Consider the following 9,351-nt stretch of genomic DNA (forward strand, 5'->3'; position numbering starts at 1 on the left):
ACACACACACAGATATGAAACACCCACAGAGACGACACACACACAGAGACGACCCACACATAGAGAGTACAAACACACAGAGACGACAGACACAAAGAGACTAATCACACACACAGAGGACAAACACAGAGAAACGACACATAGAGACTACACATGCACAGAGAAGATACACACACAGAGTCAACGCACACAGAGAGACGAGACACACACACAGAAATGACAAACACACATAGAGACGACACACACAAAGAGACGTCACACACACACAGATACGAAACACACATAGAGACGACACACACATAGAGACGACACACACACAGAGACCACATCCACACAGAGACGACACACACACACAGAGACAACACACACACAGAGACGACACACTCAAAGTGACGACTTACACATAGAGACGACACACACACATAGACGACACGCACACAGAAACTAAACGCACACACATAAACGACACACACATAGAGACCCCACAGACACAGAGATGACACAAACACAAAGATGAAAACACATAGAGAGACGACACGAACACAGAGACGACAAACACACAGAGACAACACACACACAGATACGAAACCCCCACAGAGACGACACTTGCACAGAGACGACACACACACAGACAGAGTCCACACACACAGAGGTTCACTTAGAATGGCGCGCCACTCTAAGTGAACCTAGATCAACCCAAATTTTTGGATATCTCTCTCACTCTGACTCTGTTTGTGTGTCGTGTCTGTGCGTGTGTCGTCTCAATATGTGTGTCATCTCTGTGGGTGTGTCGTCTCTGTTTTTGTGTCTTCTCTGTATGTTTGTTCGTCTCTCTCTGTGTGTGTGTGTGTGTGTTTGTGTGTGTGTGTCGCATCTGTGTATGTGTTGTCTCTCTATGTGTTGTCGTCTCTGTGTGTGTGTCGTCTCTGTGTCTGTGTTGTCTCTATGTGTGTGTCGTCTCTGTGTGTGTGTGTCGTTTCTTTGTGTTTAGCCTCTCTGTGCGTGTGTCGTCTCTTTGTGTGTTTCGTCTCTTTGTGTGTGTTGTCTCTGTGTGTCTGTCGTCTCTGTGTGTGTGCCGTCTCTCTATGTGTGTCGTCTCTGTGTGTGTGTGTCGTCTCTATGTGTAAGTCGTCACTTTGAGTGTGTCGTCTCTGTGTGTGTGTGTCGTCTCTGTGTAGGTGTAGTCTCTGTTTGGATGTTGTCTCTGTGTTTGTGTGTTGTCTCTATGTGTGTGTCGTCTCTATGTGTGTTTCGTATCTGTGTGTGTGTGTGACGTCCCTTTGTGTGTGTCGTCTCTATGTGTGTTTGTCATTTCTGTGTGTGTGTCTCGTCTCTCTGTGTGTGTTGACTCTGTGTGTGTGTATCTTAGCTTAGAGCTTAGCTTAGAGTCTTAGCTTAGAGTTTTTTGTTAGAGTTCTAGTTATGGTGATTCGTCTTATTGTGTCTGTCGTCTCTGTATGTTTGTCCTCTCTGTGTGTGAGTGGAATCTGTGTGTGTGTGTCGTCTCTGTGCATGTGTCGTCTCTGTGGGTGTTTCATATCTGTGTATGTGTTGTCTCTGTGTGTTTGTCGTCTCTGTGTGCGTTTCGTCTCTCTATGTGTTGTCGTCTCTGTGCATGTGTCGTCTCTGTGGGTGTTTCGTATCTGTGTGTGTGTTGTCTCTGTGTGTTTGTCTTCTCTGTGTGCGTGTCGTCTGTGTTGTCGTATCTGTGTGTGTGTCGTCTCTGTGTATGTGTTGTCTCTATTTGTGTGTCGTCTGTGTGTGTGTGTGTCGTTTCTGTGTGTTTGTCCTCTCTGTGTGTGATTCGTCTCTTTGTGTCTGTCGTCTCTGTAGTGCTTGTCCTCTCTGTGTGCGAGTGGACTCTGTGTGTTTCGTCGCTATGTGTGTGTCGTATCTGTCTGTGTATTGTCTCCGTGTGTGTGTGTCGTCTCTGTGCATGTGTCGTCACTATGTGTGTCGTCTCTGTGTGTGTGTGTCGTCTCTGTGTGTGGGTCCTCTCTATGTGTGTTTCGTCGCTGTGTGTGCGTCATCTCAGTGTATGTTTCGTCTCTGTGTGTCGTGTGTGTGCGTGTGTTATCTATATGCGTGTTTAATCTCTTTTTGTATGTCATCTCTGTTTGTGTGTTTTCTCTGTATTCAATTTTCGTTATTTTACATTCTATTAAAAAAAAAAGTATTTTCGATAATCAGACAATTTTCTCAAACTCATAGCTTTTGACTGGCAACACTAAAGTTAATGAATCCTAAATCTTTTGGAAACAGCGTTTATTTTCTGTCCGTGTGTCATCTCTGTGGGTGTGTTGTCTCTGTTTTTGTGTCTTCTCTGTATGTTTGTTCGTCTCTCTCTCTCTCTCTGTGTGTGTGTGTGTGTCGCCTCTGTGTATGTGTCGTCTCTGTGTCGTGTTTCGTCTCTGTGTGTCTGTCATCCCTGTGTATGTGTTGTCTCTATGTGTGTGTTGTCTCTGTGAGTGTGTTTCGTTTCTGTGTGTTTGTCCTCTCTGTGCGTGTGTCGTCTCTTTGTGTGTTTCGTCTCTGTGTGGGTGTTGTTTCTGTGTGTTTGTCGTCTCTGTGTGAGTGTCGTCTCTCTAAGTGTGTTGTCTCTGTGTGTTTGTCGTCTCTGTGTGTGTTTCGTCTCTATGTGTTAGTCTTGACTTTGAGTGTGTCGTCTCTGTGTGTGTGTCGTCTCTGTGTGTGTGTGTGGCGTCTCTGTGTGGGTGTTGTATGTGTGTGTGTGTTGTCTCTTTTTGTGTGTCGTCTCTATGTGTGTTTCATTACTGTGTGTGTGTGTGTGACGTCTCTGTGTGTGTTTCGTCTCTCTATCTGTTTTGTCATGTCTCTGTGTGTGTGCGTGTGTCGTTTCTCTGTGTGTCTGTGTTGACTCCGTGTGTGTGTGTATCGTCTCTGTGAATGTGTCGTCTCTATGTGTCTTTTATGTGTGTTTTTCATCTCTGTGTTTGATTCGTCTATTTGTTTCTGTCGTCTCTGTGTGTTTGTCAACTCTGTGTGTGAGTTGAATCTGTGTGTGTGTGTGTGTGTGTAGTCTCTGTGCATGTGTAGTCTCTGTGGGTGTTTCGTATCTGTGTGTGTGTTGTCTCTGTGTGTTTGTCGTCTCTGTGTGCGTGTCGTGTCTCTATGTGTTGTCGTCTCTGTGTGCGTGTCGTCTCTGTGTCTGTGTTGTCTCTATGTGTGTGTCGCCTCTGTGTGTGTGTCGTCTCTGTGTGTTTGTCGTCTCTGTGTGTGTGTCGTCTCTTTGTGTAAGTAGTCACTTTGAGTGTGTGGTCTCTGTGTGTGTGTGTCGTCTCTGTTTGTGTGTGTGTGTCGTATCTGTGTGGATTTCGCGTCTGTGTGTGTGTGTCCTCTCTATGTGTGTGTCGTCTCTGTGCGTGTTTCGTCTCTCTGCGTGTGTGACGTCTCTTTGTGTGTGTCGTCTCCATTTGTGTTTGTCATTTCTGTGTGTGTGTCTCTGTCTCTGTGTGTGTGTTGACTCTGTGTGTGTATGTCGTCTCTGTGCATGTGTCGTCTCTATCTGTCATTTGTGTGTGTGTCCTCTCTGTGTGTGATTCGTCTCTTTGTGTCTGCCGTCTCTGTGTGTTTGTACTATCTGTCTGTGAGTGGACTCTGTGTGTGTGTGTTGTCTCTGTTCATGTGTCGTCTCTGTGGGTGTTTCGTATCAGTGTGTGTGTTGTCTCTGTGTGTTTGTCGTCTATGTGTGCGTGTCGTCTCTCTATGTGTTGTCTTCCCTGTTCAAGTGTCGAATCAGTGGGTGTGGCATATCTGTGTGTGTGTGTTGTCGCGGGGTGTGGGGCATAACTGTTGGCGCGTTGTCGCTCTATGTGTTTTCGTCTCTGTGTTTGTGTCGTCTCTGTGTCGGTGGTTACTATAGGTGTGTGTCGTCTCTGTGTCTGGGTGTGTCGTGTATGTTTGCTTTTCGTCTATGGGCGTGTTTCCTGGCTTTGTGTCTGTCGTCTCGGTGTGTTTGTCCTCTCTGTGTGTGAGTGGACTCTGTGTGTGTGTCGTCTCTTTGTGTGTTTCGTATCTGTGTGTGTGTTGTCTCCGTGTGTGTGTGTCGTCTCTGTGCATGTGTCGTCGCTATGTGTGTCGTCTCTGTTTGTTTGCCGTCTCTGTGTGTGTGTATCGTCTCTGTGCGTGTGTCGTCTCTGTGTGTGTTTCCTCTCTGTGCGTGTGTAATCTGTGTGTGTGTCGTCTCTGTGTGTGTGTGTGTGTGTGTTGTCTCTGTGCGTGTGTCGTCGCTATGTGTGTGTCGTCTCTGTATGTGTGTTGTCTCTGTGTTCAATAGTCGTTCTTTTCAATGCTATTAAAAAAAATGTATTTTCGATAATCAGGCAATTTTCTCAAACTCATAGCTTTTGACTGGCAACACTAAAGTTAATGAATCCTAAATCTCTTGGAAACAGCCTCTATTTTCTGTCCGTGTGTCATCTCTGTGGGTATGTCGTCTCTGTTTTTGTGTCTTCTCTGTATGTTTGTCCGTCTCTCTCTGTGTGTGTGTGTGTGTGTGTCGCTTCTGTGTATGTGTTGTCTCTGTGTGTGTTTAGTCTCTGTGTATCTGTCTTCTCTGTGTCTGTGTTGTCTCTATGCGTGTGTCGTCTCTGTGTGTGTGTGTCGTTTATGTGTGTTTGTCCTCTCTGTGAGTTTGTAGTCTCTATGTGTGTGTAGTATCTGTTTTTGTGTCGTCTCTGTGTGTTTGTCGTCTCTGTGTGAGTGTCGTCTCTCTTTCTGTGTCGTCTCTATGTGTTTTTGGTCTCTGTGTGTGTGTGTCGTCTCTATGTGTAAGTCGTCACTTTGAGTGTGTCGTCTCTGTTTGTGTGTCGTCTCTGTGTGTGTGTGTCATCTCTGTGTGGATGTTGTCTCTGTGTGTGTGTTGTCTCTATGTGTGTGTCGTCTCTATGTGTGTTTCGTATCTGTGTGTGTGTGTGTGAGGTTTCTTGATTTGGTTCGTCTCGATGTGTGTTTTGTCATTTCTTAGCGCGGATGTCGTTTCTCTGGGTGTGTTGTGACTCTGCGCTGGTTTCTCGGCCCTGTCCATGTGTTACTTTAATGTAGCGGGTCTAGTTTTTGGTCCTCGCGGGGTTTTTTTCGCCACTGTTTTTCATTCGGCTCGATATGGGCGTCGTCTGTCGTCGTGTGTTGTCTCGGTTTGTGTTCGTCGTATCTGAGAATGATTAGTCTATGTGTGATGTTTAGTATCTATGTGTGTGTTGTATCTGTGTGTTTGTAGTCTCTGTGTGCGTGTTGTCTCTATATGTGTTGTTGTCTCTGTGCATGTGTCGTCTCTGGGGGTGTTTCGTATCTGTGTGTGTGTTGTCTCTGTGTGTTTGTCGTCTCTGTGTGCGTGTCGTCTCTCTATGTGTTGTCGTCTCTGTGTGTGTGTCGTCTCTGTGTCTGTGTTGTCTCTATGTGTGTGTCGTCTCTCTGTGTGTGTGTCGTTTCTGTGTCTTTGTCCTCTCTGTGTGTGATTCGTCTCTTTGTGTCTGTCGTCTCTGTGTGTTTGACCTCTGTGTGTGTGAGTGGACTCTGTGTGTGTGTCGTCTCTTTTTTTTTTTCGTATCTGTGTGTGTGTTGTCTCTGTGTGTGTGTCGTCTCTTTGCATGTTTCATCGCTATGTGTGTCGTCTCTGTGTGTTTGTCGTCTCTGTGTGTGTGTATCGTTTCTGTGCATGTGTCGTCTCTATGTGTGTTTCGTCTCTGTGTGTGTGTCATCTGCGTGTGTGTGTCGTCTCTGTGTGTGTGTGTTTGTGTGTGTATCGTCTCTATGTGTGTGTCGTCGCTATGTGTGTGTCATCTGTGTATGTGTGTTTTCTCTGTGTTCAATAGTCGTTCTTTTCCATGCTATTAAAAAAAAGTATTTTCGATAATCAGGAAATTTTCTCAAACTCATAGCTTTTGACTGGCAACACTAAAGTTAATGAATCCTAAATCTTTTGGAAACAGCCTCTATTTTCTGTCCGTTTTTAAGTTTTGATGTTGCTCCTTACTTTCAGTTGAAGAAATTTTTTTATAATTTAATTTCTGATCGCGGGGGGCTGGGCACGGTTGAAGTTGTTTTCACGTAAAAATACTCTCCACCTCTTCTATGTAAAATTCCCCCCTCAAGACAATCCCATTCCTGTCGACTTTTGGAAGGTGTTTCTTCCTTTTTCGATAATCAGGCAATTTTCTTAAACCCATAGCTTTTGACTGGCAACGCTTAAGTTAATTGATTCTAAATCTTTTGGAAACAGTCTCTATTTTCTGTGAGTTTTTATGTTTTGACGCTGCTCATTAATTTCAGTTGAAGATACTTTTTTTTATAATTTAATTTCTGATCGTGGGGGCTGGGCACTGTTGAAATTGTTTTCATGTAAAAATACCCTCCACCTCTTCCATGGAAAATTCCCCCCCTCAAGACAATCCCATTCCTGTCGACTTTTGAATGGTGTTTCTTCATTTTTCGATAATCAGGCAATTTTCTCAAACTCAGGGCTTTTGACTGGGAACACTAAAGTTATTAAATCCTAAATTTTTTTGGAAACAGCCTCTATTTTCTGTCGGTTTTTAAGTTTTGATGTTGCTCCTTACTTTCAATTGAAGAAACTTTTTTTATAATTTAATGTATGATTACGGGGGGCTGGGCACGGTTGAAGTTGTTTTCAAGTAAAAATACCCTCCACCTCTTCCATGGAAAATTCCCCCCCCCTCAAGATAATCCCATTCCTGTCGACTTTTGGAAGGTGTTTCTTCGATAATCAGGAAATTTTCTCAAACTCATAGCTTTTGACTGGCAGCACTAAAGTTATTGAATCCTAAATCTTTTGGAAACAGCCTCTATTTTCTATCCATTTTTAAGTTTTGATGTTGCTCCTTACTTTCAGTTGAAGAAACTTTTTTTTATAATTTAATTTCTAATCGCGGGGGCTGGGCACGGTTAAAGTTGTTTTCACGTAAAAAAAACCTCCACCTCTTCCCTGGAAAATTCCCCCCTCAAGACAATCCCATGCCCGTCGACTTTTGGAAGGTGTTTTTCTTCATTTTTTGATAATCAGGCAATTTTCTCAAAACCCATTGCTTTTGACTGGCAACACTAAAGTTAATGAATCCTAAATCTTTTGATGTTGCTCCTTACTTTCAGTTGAAGAAAACTTTTTTTTATAATTTAATTTCTGATCGCGGGGGGCTGGGCACGGTTGAAGTTGTTTTCACGTAAAAATACCCTTCACCTCTTCTATGGAAAATTCCCCCTCAAGACAATTCTTAATTTCTGATCACACTTTTTCAGACATTTCTTGTTAAAACTTTATTTTCAACTAATTCATCCGGTAAGAGATCCTTCTGCCATCACCCCACCACTTATGTATTATATGGAACACTTCGAAGGAGTAAAGCTATTCGTTATTACAATTCTTTTCTTGTCATCTACACCCCTCTTAGTGTCAACATCTTCGTATAATATAAAACTAAATTATTTTAAATTGACAACACTGTCGAAAAATCAATCGTGTATTATACAGTACACAATCACCTCCACTCACCCAAAAAGCTTTTTAGCCATTTCTTGTTAAATTTTTTATTTCTAAACTATTTTATCTTGACAACACATCGAAGTATTTGCAAATGCTAAAACCTTTTCTTTTTTTTCTCCGCCTTAATAAGATCAAATTCGCAAATCCTATCTACCGACACATTCATATCAAACTATTGTTGGCTAACGGCAATTGTCCAGAACAAATCAGAGACCGCTCTTGATGGCACATACTTCGAAAATGGAACTATGGATAACACATGGGTGATTGACAGCTTTCCCTAAAAAACCATTCCTAAATACGCAATTTGACAATCTCTAGTTTTCGATTAATTATGACCATACTCTCAAAACATGTTTGATTCTCATTCCTAAATACGCAATTTGACAATCTCTAGTTTTCGATTTAAAAAAAAAATGTGCACGTGAAGCTGAAGTGTAATTCTAATGTGTAATTGATAACCAGTCTGGTTGAAAAACTTGGAGTTGAAACAAATTTGTGTGAGGAATCCCCGTTCATACTGCTATCTTTTTTGCAATGTTTAGGAACAGGTGGGGAATCCCCGCTCGTTTGAAATGGTACCAACGGGGCATAAGCATAGAGCACGTAGTTTCATAACGTGTTTAATCACGTGTAGAGGTCCCATAGAATAACAATGGAAGGAACATAGCGCTATAGAATAGCATGGAAAGGAACATAAACTCTTATAATAGCATGGGAGGGAACATGAGCCAAGCAAATAGCACAGGAAGAACATAAGCCAAGCAAATAGCATGGGAAGGAACGTAAGCCGAGCAAATAATATGGGAATTCCTAGGGGCGCAAGCAAAGTATAAGTTAACATACTACTGTTGCCCATTATTAACATATAAGGGATTCCTGGAAGATATGGTCGTATAAACTTCGGAGGGGGCTCATTCAATTGTAAATACGAAGTCCTAGTCTCCATTTTAAGAGTCAAAAGTGATCGAAGGGCAACTACCCCCCCCCTTCCTCTTTTTTCCGAATGTATCTGATAGAAATTTTGAGATAGCCATTTTGTTCAAAATAGTCTAAAGATCATATAAGAAGGCATTTGGGGTTGAAACAAACGTCCAGAGCCTGGAGGCAAGGGTTGTAACTAATGACCCGAGGGCGTATAAGGTTTTATTGAAGGGGTTTTGGTATAAAATTTAGAGGAGGCTCGATTATTTGGATATAGAAAGCTCTAGTTCCCTTTTAAGATTGAAAAGTGATGGAGGGCAACTAGCCCCCTCCCCCGAAGCCCTTTTTCCACCAAACAAATCTGATTGAAATTGTGAGATAGCTAGTTTGTTCAAAATAGTCCAAAGAACATATACCAATGCCTCTAGAGTTGACACAACCCCCGCAGAGCCCCGGGGAAAGGGTTTTAAGTTATGCCCTGTGGGTATTTAAGGATCTTATGGAATAGGGCTTCCTATAAACTTCAATTGGGGCTCATTTTCTTGGAATTTGCAAGCTATACTAGCCTTCTTAAGAGTCAAAAGTGATTTGAGGGCAACCAAACATCCAATCAAAATTTCGAGACATTTTTTTCAGTATTGTTGAAAGTTCCAGTAACTATGCCTTTGGCTTTGTAAACCCCCCACAGCCCTCAGAGCAAGGGCTGCAAGTTAGGCAGTTCGTTCATTGTTTAGATATAATATATATTAATGAGGATGCATTTTATACCTTTGCTTATCCGAAAATACGAAGGGCATTAAGGTGAGCCTTTCAGAGAATGTTGATTTGAGTGTTGAACTAGATCAAAACACGTTATGTGTATATGGGTTATCAAAAAGGCGTAACACAGGAATGACTGAGTATATTAA

This window comes from Artemia sp. Qi Xiang Cuo, chromosome 5, assembly GCF_049724085.1.
Source record: "Artemia sp. Qi Xiang Cuo chromosome 5, ASM4972408v1, whole genome shotgun sequence".
Taxonomy (NCBI): domain Eukaryota; kingdom Metazoa; phylum Arthropoda; class Branchiopoda; order Anostraca; family Artemiidae; genus Artemia; species Artemia sp. Qi Xiang Cuo.